Source organism: Phalacrocorax aristotelis, chromosome 4 (genome assembly GCF_949628215.1).
Source record: "Phalacrocorax aristotelis chromosome 4, bGulAri2.1, whole genome shotgun sequence".
In the NCBI taxonomy this organism is placed as follows: domain Eukaryota; kingdom Metazoa; phylum Chordata; class Aves; order Suliformes; family Phalacrocoracidae; genus Phalacrocorax; species Phalacrocorax aristotelis.
Window position 1 is genome coordinate 12,110,053 of NC_134279.1, and position 13,431 is coordinate 12,123,483.

At 38.7% G+C, this 13,431-nt stretch overlaps 1 long non-coding RNA gene across 1 annotated transcript; it reads left to right on the top strand.

Moving 5' to 3' along the window:
* Positions 1 to 616: 616 nt before the first annotated feature.
* LOC142056071 (uncharacterized) lies at positions 617 to 9,918 on the top strand. Its single transcript, XR_012660199.1, has 3 exons — positions 617 to 3,324; positions 5,600 to 5,657; positions 7,077 to 9,918. It is a non-coding gene; the product is annotated as an uncharacterized LOC142056071 (long non-coding RNA).
* Positions 9,919 to 13,431: the final 3,513 nt, after the last annotated feature.

Here is a 13,431-nt window from a genome sequence, read left to right on the forward strand (position 1 = left end):
TATTACTAGTGATCAGCTTATTCCATGAATTTAGCCTTTTTGACTGCTTGCAAATTATTTGTGAATTGGTTTTGATTTTTCATGGGCATTTGTTTGTAATTGATTTTTGTTTGAGATACTGTTTGTGTGGGTAAATGTTAATCATGTGGGAAACTGGTTTATCCCTGTATAAGCTTTGTAGTATTTTTTAGATATTCATCTCGCTATTTTAATTCTAACCAAAAGAGGTTATTTTCTACTTAGCATTTATTCACTAGCATATTTTTTGAGAATTTGTTTTGTGAAAAATTTAAATTATGATAGAGAGATCTGCTATATGAACCATTCAACAAGTCTTTCTGAGTAAGTATACTCAGCTCTGCCTCTGTGAGAACATTCCTGCTAAATGAAACCTTTCTATCAAATGCTTTACGACTGGACAGGACAGAAAGGTCACAGCAAGCACCACAGCAAAAGCACATTTTCTTTGCAAGAACGTGTAAAAATAACATTATGCTTCATTTGTGTAATTCTAATTCAGTGATCTCCTTTATCAGTTTCTTTCAGATTTGTCAGCTCGCTAGACACTGACGGTATCAGCAAAAGAGAGAAATTAAAGGATATGCAAAAACAAAATACCACACCTGTTTCTTGTTTATATAATTCCTTCCTGATGTGAAGCGTATTACTCTTTCCTTTTTTTTCTCTTTTTGCAACAGATAGCAATCATTTTAAAAAAGCACCTAAGCAGTAAAAATCTTCAGATTATCATTCTATAACTTGCTTATTATTTGCTCCCTGTCTCATCTTGGCTCTTTTTCTAAGGAGCAGGATTCCTTCACCATTGATTTTATATTCTAAATCTCACGCTTCTCCTTTCTGACCAAAAAATATGAGAAGGAAAGAAAGACCAAACCAAGTTGTGTTGCTCTATGCTGTTTTGATGATTATCTATACAAAAGGAACCTTGCTGCAGTGCTAGTAGAATGATCTTGATCATCTGGAAAATTTTGGCATGGAGGAGAGACTTCGCTCTACTTTCTGCAGGTTGCTTGAACCAGTTCTTTTCCTTACCGATTGTAGGGCGTTTTGTTCAACAGGGTCTTTAAACGCTTGCATACTATCTTTACTTCATATTTCTCAAAGCACAGAATTCATATTCATCGTTCCTGATCATGTTCGGTAGGAAAAATAGTCCCAGAATAACTCTTTACTCTCTAACTTTTATTTTTCAGTTTTGGGAGATTTTTTTATCTCTCTCTCTCTTTGCCCTTCAGTTAGATCTAGAATCAAAAAACAGCCATTCTCTATATTTAGTTCACCAGTGGTAAAAGATGTCAGAAATCTCAGGGGACACTTGTCTCGTAGGAAGAGACAGGTCTGTATCAAAAGTGAATTCTATTTAAAATGGGCTTTAGTTTGCGGAGATCTCATAAGCACATCTCTAATCAAAATGGAGTAATTGCTGCACCAAAGCAGCATTCATACAGAATATACATTTCAGTGCAGCTGAGCTTGAGAGGGAAGATTAAAATGATTTCAGGAAGGGATATGCATGATTCAACACCGAGTAAAGGAATAATCTTTAGAGAACACAGAAAAGTGGCTCTTCTCAGAAGTATAATTTCTGCTGCATGCAAAATGCATTAACATGAGAAAAGAGGGTTGTGATAAGGTTCCATAATACTGAAGCTACATTTGTTTGTTCTGATGCTCGTTGTGCGACATCAGTATTTATTGCCTTACTGATTTGCATTATATGTCAATACACATGCATCATTTCTGGGGCTTCCATGAATCACATTGCTCCTTTCATTTTTCAGGTGCCACAATGTCAGCCGGACTTGCGCTGCCTCCATTCAAGACTGATAAATTCAGCAATGATAGTCACCCTCCTTTTTCAGTATATATGCAGAATGTCTTTGCTAATTAAAAATGATCTAGCGTTGTAAAGGTACTTACAACACTGATGTCGTTTTCATCCCTGTGAAAACTGCACCCCTTACAACACCCCACTGATAGAGAATTACTACTATTATTTTCATTTTACAAATGCAAAATTGCCATAGACAGAAAAAATGAGTTCTCCAAGGTTATACAGTAAGTCTATAGCAAAGAGAGGCATTATCTGAGATTTCAAAGCTTCAGGCTAGCACTATAACTATTGGACCAAACACTTGTCTTCTTTTCAAGAACATACAGTATCCTAAATAGAGAAGTGACACAAATCCTTAGAGGAAAGAAAATTAATCCTAAAGCACACATTTCAAATCTGTATATAACATTACGCCTACCGTACAATTTTCCCAGTACATTTCTGAAGCTTTAAGAGTATCAAGTATCAGAGAAGCCTAGATTCAGGTGCTAGTCTTTTTTTTTTTCTCTCTCCCAAATAAGAAATGAACCACAGGAAGTCTCCAGCAAATAGAGAATTACCTCAGTTTTCAAAGTTTCAAGCTAGCATTACAGCTATTGGACTAAAAATTAATCTCGTTTTCAAGATCCTTCAGCATCCTGAACAAAGAGGTGATAATAAGCTACTGCAAATTTGAAAGCAAGTAGGACTGTTGTTTGATTACTTCACTGCACAGTAAGTAGAAACAATAAAGCATGACATTTTCATATATTTTTAACAGTGGTTGATCAGAGTTTAAGGCAGGTGATACTGAAGTAGGAGAATCAGAATGAAGAAGGGGAAGACTCTTACATAATGTTTATTTTATTAATTCTCTCTTTTGTTCAACTCTGTTTAAAGAGAAAACAGACTGAACTTCAGGTTATTCTTACTACATAAAGGTGATAACAGTTATTAAATTACAATCCCATTAACTTAGTATATTAGCCTTTTTTAAAAAAACTTCAGGAGTATTTCAGTTTGTCAAAGTAGACTGGTTCTTAAAAATGGGGTTGAAATCTCTTTCTGTCAATCTAAAATATAGGAAATAAAAAAATTTTTTCCAACAGTTTTATAAATGGAAAGGGAACAGAACAAGCAAGAGGCAGCATGTGCTCTAAAGCAGGCTGGGTACCATTTGCAAAAGTCATGTTAACACACCCTGTAACAGACCGGTTCTATTTCTTCTTCAGTTTAGTGGGAGAACTTGGGCCTTGCTTTTAGTGGTATTATTGAAATAATGAAAGATTGGTAAGCTGGAACCAGAGGGTAGATAAAATGCACAGTTCTCTTTCAAATTCTAGGATGGCTGTAATATAAGTGGTGGAAAAAGAAGAAATAAAAAAAGAAAAATCATTATGATATAGATGTTTACAGACCAATTCCAGAGACAGTCTAGTTTTGGGCCTCCTTCTTTCTCAGATCTTTGACAGTCACATTTGCACATCAAGGTAAACTGTTTGCTTTACACGTTGACTTCACTACCACATTTTATTGATATTCATGTTTTAGTGAAATTCTTAACATTATGTTAATGTAGATCTATGTAAGAGTCTATCCTTTAGAACAAAGAAGTGAAGGGATATGCGAGTGGGATAGTTTTCTAGGATATTTATACTGGCTGTTTCTGGAAAAAGAATAATACAAAACCACGTTGGTATTAGAAAACAAAAATATTGACTTAAAAAAATGGGCAATTTGGCAGTGGTATTTGACACTGTTGCTAAACTGCCCTACTGACTGCTCTCTGGAGTGGCCTTCCCTACACACTTGCTCAATGAATATATAATTATTTACATCCGAATGAGATTTGCTTTACTGCCTTCTGCTGAAATCATCTATCAGGGAACTTCCCTAAAGAGTATTACATAGGAAGTCAGTCTCTACAGCCAACATAGCCTTGTCTGGCTTTATAATCAGTTAATCAAACTTGATTGAAAAAAATGACAGAGAACACCTCCAGAACAGCCACTGTACTGCAGAGCACTCTAGGAATATGGGAAAATGATGTTCAAGTCCCTGCTACACACCAGTCAGGTAGATTGCTTCGAAATGGTGTCTCCCACTGTGGTGGGTTGATCCTGGCTGGAAGCCAGGTGCCCACTAAAGCCACTCTATCACTCCCCTCCTCAACTGGACAAGGGAAAGAAAAGCTCGTGGGTCAAGATAAGGTCAGGCAGAGATCACTCACCAGTTACTGTCAAGGGCAAAACAGACTCAATTGGGGAAATTAGCTTAATTTATTAACAAACAATGAGAAGTAAAACCAAATCCTAAAACACCTTCTCACCCCTCCCTTCTTCCTGGACTTAACTGTACTCCCAATTTTCTCTACTGCGTTCCCTGAGCAGCGCAGGGGGACAGTCACTGGGTGTTATGGTCTGTTCATCACACGCTGTCACTGCTGCCCTTCCTCCTCAGCAGGAGGACCCCTCACACTCTTCCCCTGCTCCAGGGTGGGTCCCCCTGCAGGGTCACAAGTCCTGCCAGCAAACCTGCTCCAGTGTGGGGTCCTCCCTCCACAGGTCCTGCCAGGAGCCTGCTCCAGCATGGGCTTCCCACAGGGTCACAGCCTCTGGCATGGGGCCCTCCACGGGCTGCAGGTGGCTATCTGCTCTACCACAGACCTCCACGGGCTGTAGAAGGACAGCCTGCCTCACCATGGTCTTCACCACTGGCTGCAGGGGAATCTCTGGAGCACCTCCTCTCCCTCCTTCTTCACGGACCTTGGTGTCTGCAGGGTTGCTTCTCTCGCATATTCTCACTCCTCTCTCTGGCTGCAGTTGCACAGGTTTTTTTGTTCCTCCTTCTTTAGTACTTTGTCCCAGAGGCACTGCCACTGTCGCTGATGGGCTCAGCCTTGGTCAGCAGCAGATCCTGTCTTGGAGCTGGCTGGCATTGGCTCTATGGGACATGGGGGAAGCTTCTATAAGCTACTCACAGAAGCCACCCCTACAGTCCCCCCGCCACCAAAACCTTGCCACAGAAACCCAATACACCCACATTGCAGGGAAGTATTTTCACCACTGTTATTGCAGTACTCTTTTCTGCCTGCACAGGAAAGTGGTACCTAGGAGGAGACGAATGGTTGACAGCCTTGTGCAGAAGGAGACAGCTCCCTGCCCAGAACTGCTGCCTGTGTTACATAGGCTAACCATGGTCTGATTGCTCAAGTGCCATGGAAAGCATCACGATCCTTTCTTTTTTCTTTTCTGTATTAAAGGATTCTTTCTACAGACCTGTAATTCACATTGGGTACAAGCTAAACTTCCTAACACAGAACTGGATAGCAACCAAAAGTTACATGCTGGAATAGTGAGAAAACTTTGGAGGTCCCTTCTTACAGGACTACCATCAAGAAGAACAAAATACACACCTTTTTTTTCCCCCCTCATCTGTTCCGTTCACTTCTAAATAGGTTAAGGAAGCTAAGTGATATCTGTACTGCATCCGTACAAAACATCTTTTCCAAACGCTTTCTTTGTTGCCACAGATAAAAGTTGTGGAGCAGCTCAGAGGTACAATCACCTCAGTAAACAACAGAAATCCATTTAACTTTGTTGTCTCTCTTGTTGTGGTGTGTTGTTAATAAATTAAGAAAAGAACCAAAGGCTATTTTCCAAGTGTGACTTTGTTTTTCAGCTTCAGAAAGCATCCCTAAAGAATTTCAGAAGGGGTGTCAATATTAGAGTGTATGACTAGAACTTTGCTATCACTTTTTTTCAGGTCTGCTGTAAATTAAAAGCAAAGCATGAGGTTCAAGTTGTGACAGCCTATCACGAAGGTATGAACCAGGTTTTTCTGATACTCCAAGTGAGTGTTTCAACCACATCGCAGTTAGTTAATGCCTTGGTCATTGCTCTAGGTGAGATGATTCTTTCAGGTTCAGTTGCAAAGCCTGTTGTAATGCATTGTATGTCTCCAGAGTCTCTTATTGAAAAAGCTATTTTCACTGAGGTAAAATGGGTTTTGCTAATAGTGAACTTTGCAAAACTGCACTCAGCTGGGTTACACTGTATGTAATTGAAACTATATTCTTCTTTTCAGTTTTCCTCATGGCAGCAGAGACATACCTCATCACTGTAATTAAGTCATTATAAATATACATTGATTATTCTGAAACCTGTGGTCTGATGTAAAAATCCCAGCATTACTGTGCTTGAAAACATCGCTTTGACATATTACTTACCATTACAGTATTGTACTCCAGCAAGATTGTAAACTATTCAGTATAATACTCTCAAGGGAATGGGGGAGGGAAGAGATATAAAATCAAAAACTTGGTACTGTATCCTCTAGTATTGATTTTAGTAAAATTGTGTAGTGCTTTCTGTAAAGGGCTAAAATACTCCCCTGCTTTGTTTTGGCTGTGAGAGTCAGACTTTTCATCTATCTAAACCTCTAAGGTTAAACCTACAACACTATTTAAAAAGAGTTTGCAATCCAGCACTTTATAAAAAAGTTCTGCGGATTGACACAAGCTGGGAGATGTAAAACTCAGGGATGTGAATAGCTGGCAACGAAATTAATAGTGTGGGCGGATTTATAATGTATATCATAGAACTGTATATCCAGGATTTCTGTGTTTCATCTGAAGGTTTTGGCAGGCTCTTACTATCTTAACATAAACTGGGTGAGAGAAACTTTTTTCTTTCTTATAACTAGTGAACAAATCAGTTCTACCCCTTTTTATTTCCTTAATCCAGCCTTTCTGATTTTGCAACGTTATTTTCAGTTTTATTGGCAACAAGAGAAATTTACTTTAAAATTCATATCCTGTAAGAAGGCGGCCCAAAGCCTTAGTGCTGGACAACACTGCCAAGACAAAGTTGAAGGATCCTGTTTGTCCTTCCTATGCCTGTTATATGTATGACCCTCGCTTCAGACCCCTCGACTCATTATGAAGTTGGTGATTTAGCTGTTATATTGTGCTGTATTTATTAGCATCCGATGGCTCCATAACTTCAGTCTCACCTGTCAGTGACTCTCTGTTCTCTCTCACAACACAGTCCATTAAAAATACTAAATTTATCACTCACATTCACTTGCTTTAAAAGTGTATCAAGTGGGAAGGAAAACATAGTGTATTAATTATCAAAGAGCCCAGTGTACTGTGCAGTCACCATTACTTATTAGTAGCTGCTTGTCAACAGCACCTTTGTTTATCTGAACTTTAACAAGCGTTAATTTTGCTATTCTTCAGATTTGTGAAAACTTCTGTTACCTACAAGTACAGTGTAAATGTTCCTCAGGAGGAGGCACTGGATCACCTGCTGGGAAATCGGTGATTTTCAAAGTGGCTAGATCTCTCAGTGCTACTCAATGTCATCCTGTCACCATCCAGAGGAGAAAGCAGGCTGGCTGGTTGCTCGGCTTCAGCTCCGTGAAATAACTGTCGGCAAGGAGGCACAGAGAAATGAATGTTGTACCTTTTAGACCTCCACTCACCACAACAGAAGCTCAACTTGCTGCTTTTCCTCACTTCTCTGTCCTCTGCTGGAACCAGTCACCCGAGGAATTGCCTGGGGACATGACTTCCTTCTAGAGTCCTGACCATCAGAAGGATTGGCCATTTGCTAAGCAGAGCCACATGTGTTGTGATCACAGGAAGGATGTGGTCCACTGAAGCAGAAATCTTAGGATGTTCAGTCCTATGTAGATTTCAGAGAAGGACAGAGGTGTCGGAAGGGACAGCTGTAGCTTTATCTAGCTCGGTCTTGGAAAACTCCAGGGATAGGAAGCCCACAACTGCTTGGGGCAATGTCGTCTCCACAGCTTTTTGGGGGGCTGTATCACTCTCCTAGTAAAGAAGGTTTTCCTAATATCCAGCCTAAATGTTCCAAGCCAAAACTTGTGGCCATTGTCCCTCATTTTACCATCTGTCACTACTAGGATGTACTGTCTTTATCATCTGCAGTTTCTATGAGTTAAATATTTGGGGCCAGCCCATGCTTCCTGCAAACTTTTCCTCATGTTTGTCAGTAGTTTCACCAGCTTCGGATCAAGCCTACATACAAATTTGACTATATCCATTTTGGTAATCTGAACCCAGCAAATCTGAATAACAACATTAATGGTAACTCATTGAACCATGCCTGGTTATAATGCTGACTTCGGTTTGCAGCAAAGGAGGAGCGTGGTGCTGGATTCTAAAATGAATATGTCAAAGCATACATTTTGCAGATCAGTAGAGGATGACTGATCTTTTTTATGCCTCTAAACATATTTATTTTTTCACTCGTAATATAGAATTCTATGGAGAGGGTTCAAAAACAAAAAAGGTAAATTCATTGCTAACCAGGTAATTCCACAAAAGTAGTATAATTATATGCTTTCAAAGCTGTGCATTATCATGCCTAAATGCTAGGACAAAGACTGCTTAAAATGCTCTTTATAAAGAAATATGGTTATTTCCTGGCTTTAGCTGAGGGATGGGCAAAGACACGCTTAAACACCAAATGATTTGAGTCTAATGTAGCAAAACAGTTAAGTGTGACCTTAATTCTAATGATGAATTTAATTCATAGCAATATCTAAAGGATACTTAAATTTAGCCCTTTGATCCAGAGTACTACTTTTTTCTTTTTTTTAAGTGCTTGATATCTATTTGAAAGTGCTATTCTAGTGTTAACTTTGAATTTCTCACCTTTTCACTCACAGATATCCCTATTTATCATTTATCTAGTATCTGTAGTAATAATATCAGTAATATGATGCTAACTTAAAAGTTGATCAATATTGGCCAATCTATTATGTACAACTGCTTTTTGAATTAGGATATAGCATCCTTAACCAGATCGCTTACAATTTTGGTACAACTCCACAGAACTGAAGATGGTGACATCTTTGTAGCTGACAATAAAAAGAGGAGGAACAAGAGTCAGCAGAGAACTAAACAGCTAGCCTAAAAGAACTGGGACTGATGAGATTTTTATGAACGATATTGACAATATTCTTATATTAGTATGAATATTAGGAGAAATAAATTTAATACACTTGAATTGCATCCATTCAACTGAACACTGCCTCTTATCTCCAGACTTTCTGGAACTCTGGATCCTCATTCAGACAAACATGACTATTGCTTTCATCCTTCAAAGGTAAATTAATTGAATTGCATATAAATAACTTGGAGCTGTTACGGGAAGAAATAATAAACCTGTTTCTTGAGCATGGATAGGAAAACTTTTACTTCACTTTTTATAGAATTGTAGTAAAAAATTCGTAAAAAATATTTCATCTAAATAAATCGCTACTACCATCCCTTTATATGACCAAGGTAGCTGTTGGCTCCTGAGCTCTTGCAAACCATCCCAGTGGTGATTTATATTTCAAGTCTGCTAGAGGCACATAGATTCTGAAACTTATTGAAATCCTTTAGGTTAAAGGGTGCTATATAAATCTCGTATGCTTTACAATATTTTTCCCTGTCAATGAATGCACACATATTTTCAGACATCAAGCAGAGATTGCACTGGGAATTTTGCAATACTGATGGGATATTGTCACTAGCATCACAGCGGTTATTGAATAATATGCATATTAAGGAAGACAACTGAGACCAGAGGTGACCTCAAAGTGAAATTCCAATCAGTTCATTGCAGCTCTTTCTGGGAACAGGAGAGATCTCATTATTTTGATCTGTACTGTCATTTGCAATACAAGCATACCCTTTAGTGAACCTTTCTAAAGCTGTTTATACTTACAGATTAAGATTCACAGTCTACTTTCCTTTGCAGGCCATTTAGGGAGTATCTGCTGCATGTGCAAGTCTTTATACTTTTTATTGAACTATATGCTTTTCCATTTCTTTTTTCTTTGGCTAAACTAATCGTGTGTTGATAGGAGCTCCTACTGCAGTAGAACAAACAGCCATGCTCTTTGTAGAGTTCAGCCATAGAAGGATGAAGAGGAAAGGAATGATTAAAAATGTTTTCCTAACTATTTTCTAGTAATCTCTATGCTCTATGGAAAGAGCATCTTGAAAACCAAAGAAACATCCATATATTCATTCCTGTCTTTACGTTTGTGAAGTAAATGGTAAACTTAACTCTATTTTCTTTCTCTTCTTTCCCCCCTGAAAATAAAATGCATTATCTGTTCACCTTAAAACAAGATGTTTCTATTCTCTTAGAAAGATGCCTAAGGAAATCTTCAGTTCCTAATCTAATTCTTCCCTTTTTTCCACAGCAGATAGGCACCTTCAAAAGTTATGAGAAAGTGCTTTAAACTCATACTTGCAAAAGAGACATATTCAACCACTGTGGGGAAGCGTGCAGATAGCTGCAAGATTCTGCTTCCTGGAAACCCTGCAATATTGCTGCCAGACCTTGCAATATGATATTTTTTAGCAGAAATAAATTAGTTGAGCTGATCTGAAGATCTCAGTTTTCCATGGGTTCTTGGAGTGCAACTCCCTTCTGTTAACTCATCACTGAATGGAGATGCTTTTTATATAGTATTTTAATGCTGAAACTGTCTCCAAATACAGGAGCTGGATTCACATCATTCCTCTGCCTTACACCTCTTAATCCTGTTTATCCCATCTGTCCAGAGAATCCCAATTATGCTGAGCTATAGCACAGAGGAAAGCATCCTGCCTTTTTGCTGAAGTTATTCTATTTACTTAAAAGAAGTCAAGACTTGTCAGGCAAAAATTATCAGCATTAGCTTGGTTAGGTAACCAGTATGAGTTGTCCTGATACCTAGTCCTTGTCTGACTGATACCTTATCTATTCACATAACATCTACTTCTTGTAAAAACACATGAAGTTAATAAACTAAGGTCTCTCTCAAGTGAAAACTTTATTATGAGGCAGGAGATACATCTGACAGTGGCACTGTCTAATTTGTGTGGATTACACAGGTCACATTCAGGCATTCTGGAATTCAGGATTACACCACCAGGTTATCCTCTCCCTGAAGTGTTACTTTTCTTACATTATCTTTCCAGGTATCATTGGTTCATTATTTCCCTGTTAGGGTGTGATTTTTTATGAAGACCAAAAGAATTTAAAAAATCCTGTTGTAATGCCCTAAGAGGAACGGCGCAGGGCTTATCATGCTCCCTTAAAGTTCTTGGGAAACAGCCTAGCCTTGTTGTTTTCGTCACTGGAGCTGCCATTATTCTAGCTCACAGGACTAGGTCTGTAGAGAGTCCCTTGTGGTTATGAATTGAGAGTAAAAATCTATAGTCATACACTGACAGTGCATATTGTTGGGCAGGAATAGATAAAACCAACTGGTTTATATATAAACCTCTAAATTTTTTTCATACAAAATAAGCTTTTACAGCTTTAACCACACAACTTCTCTTTAATTTCATTTAAAGTTTTACATTTCATTTGATAGTCACTGAAATGCATTGTCTCAAAGTGGTACTAAATTTTGAGCTGTCGTCACCAACAGGGCAGTCTTAATTTTGTCTATCAGTAGTATGAGAAGAGAGAAAAACATTTAAAAAAACAGAGAAATAATACTTTGCAGAGTTAAGGCTTCAAGAAGACAAAGGCAATTAGTTTACTCTCACTGCTCAGTCAACAATTCACAACCTGGAGAAGTGACAAGTCAATCATTGAATAGTGTGTCAACACATGTACCTCATCTTTGACGCTGGCATTATCCTGCTGTTTTTACATTCTCAGAAGTGGACCTGCTACTGAAATTTATCATTATATGGCAATTAGGATGATTTAATACCAGTAGCTTGATTCCAAGGTTTTCCATGTAATTGGTTATCTTTTCTGTAAATCTTTATGCAACGCCAAATTGGCAGTCCTCAGTTTTCACTTGTAGCATGTTTTTTTTGAGTGACTTCATTTTTTCCTGAAAATAATGTGCTTTTGACACTTATATCTTAGGCTTCGGAATTAGAAGGCTCTCTAAACACACATAACACAGAGACAGATTCCTTCCCACATATTGATGAGATGAATTATGGATTATTTAGAGACTTTTCTTTGTTTGTTTTCTAACTTTTATACAGAGTCTAACAAAATTAAAGAGAATTGACTTCCCCTGTCTCTCTCAAGTCTATGGGAGTGTTTATGCTGCCTCCAGTGGGCCAAGGTCCTCTCCCCTAAAATTTACCTTAGAATAGACTGAGAGGCCACTTTAAGAGCTCAGCTGAAAGCTTCCCTACTGAGGCTAATTGTGGCACCTTTATGATGTCCCCAGAAGCACTGTCAGCGAAAAAATATTTTGATCATTGAAGGAATTGGGCCTTCAGGCAGCCACTGACAGGAGTGACACTGTAGTCACTGGTATAGATGAATGTAGGGAATTCTGGCAAGCGCTTCAACTTTAAAGCAAATGCCTGTAAAAATCTCACCGAGTATGCTATTTCGGTAGAATGCAGACCAAACAGAGTATTCTTCATTTTCTTAAAGCAGGTGGGCTCTCTGCACAGACAGCACTGACATTCGGAAACTCCCAGATTTAATCTCAGTTTACACTCAAATTCCCCCTGTGATCATCACAGGCTACTCACATTGCTACTGTATTTAAATTCTCTTTTCCTAAAAAGGGCATGTCAGAAGGTTATTTAATGAAGGGAATTTTACATCTGAATCAATTGCCTCTGGAGCAATATACTGAAGGGAAGACATTGAGAGATTATCATGTTGCACAGCAACAGTGCATGTTTTAATCTCATCAGTGGTCCAGGCAGTGCCTGGTGGACCCTGGCTCCTCTTATTTCCAAAGACATCATCCAACACCTCCCTGTTCCCTGTGAACTGCACTTTCTCTCTAACACTGGGACCATCCAGTCAGTCCATGCAGTGGAAGGGAGGGAGGGCAGAGGCAGCACGCGTGCAGAATGCAAGTGACTTTGGCCAGTACGTGCTTTTCTCCCTGACAGTATTGCCTCTGCTGTGACGGATAAGCTTCCTCAGACAGTCCTATCAGCACTGGAAGGTTCTTAGGCCTGAAAAGCTACCAAAACAGAGTGTTTAGCCTTGTCTGGACTCAGACTATTGTTTTGCAATGGAAGTTATAAATTGAACTTCAGCAAACAGTGTCAGTGAATAAATGGTGCAGCTGATGCTATAGCCTTTGAGTAGAAGAGGCCTTATAGTTTCTATCTCAAGAACATCAGCTAACACATAACACGAAGTTGACATCTTGCACCCTTATTCCTATTTTGCCCAGTCTTCATCTGCTGACTGCTGTTCCCATTCGTGTTGGCCTATGCCTAGGAAAGCATTTTCATTACTAAATAGAGGAGGCAAGGGATTTCAGATGCCTTCTTCAGAGCATAACAAGATTATAAGAGGAGTCATGAGACTGTTACCTCTGTTCATTGTTTGCATTAATTTAGACTTAGTAATGATGAAAATCCCTTTTCCCTGTTCAGTTACTGGATTCTTAAAGCTGTCAGCTTGTCCTGGTTGGAAACAGAATTTCAGTAAAACCCTCCTCGAAAGACTGTAAGAAATGTTCCTAAGCCAACTTATTGTCATTTAGAAAGAAGATTGAGTTTAAAACACCGTGAGTTGGCCACCACTTCATTTAATTAACATTGATTCTGAAAGCACAATATAAATTTTAGTGCTTTT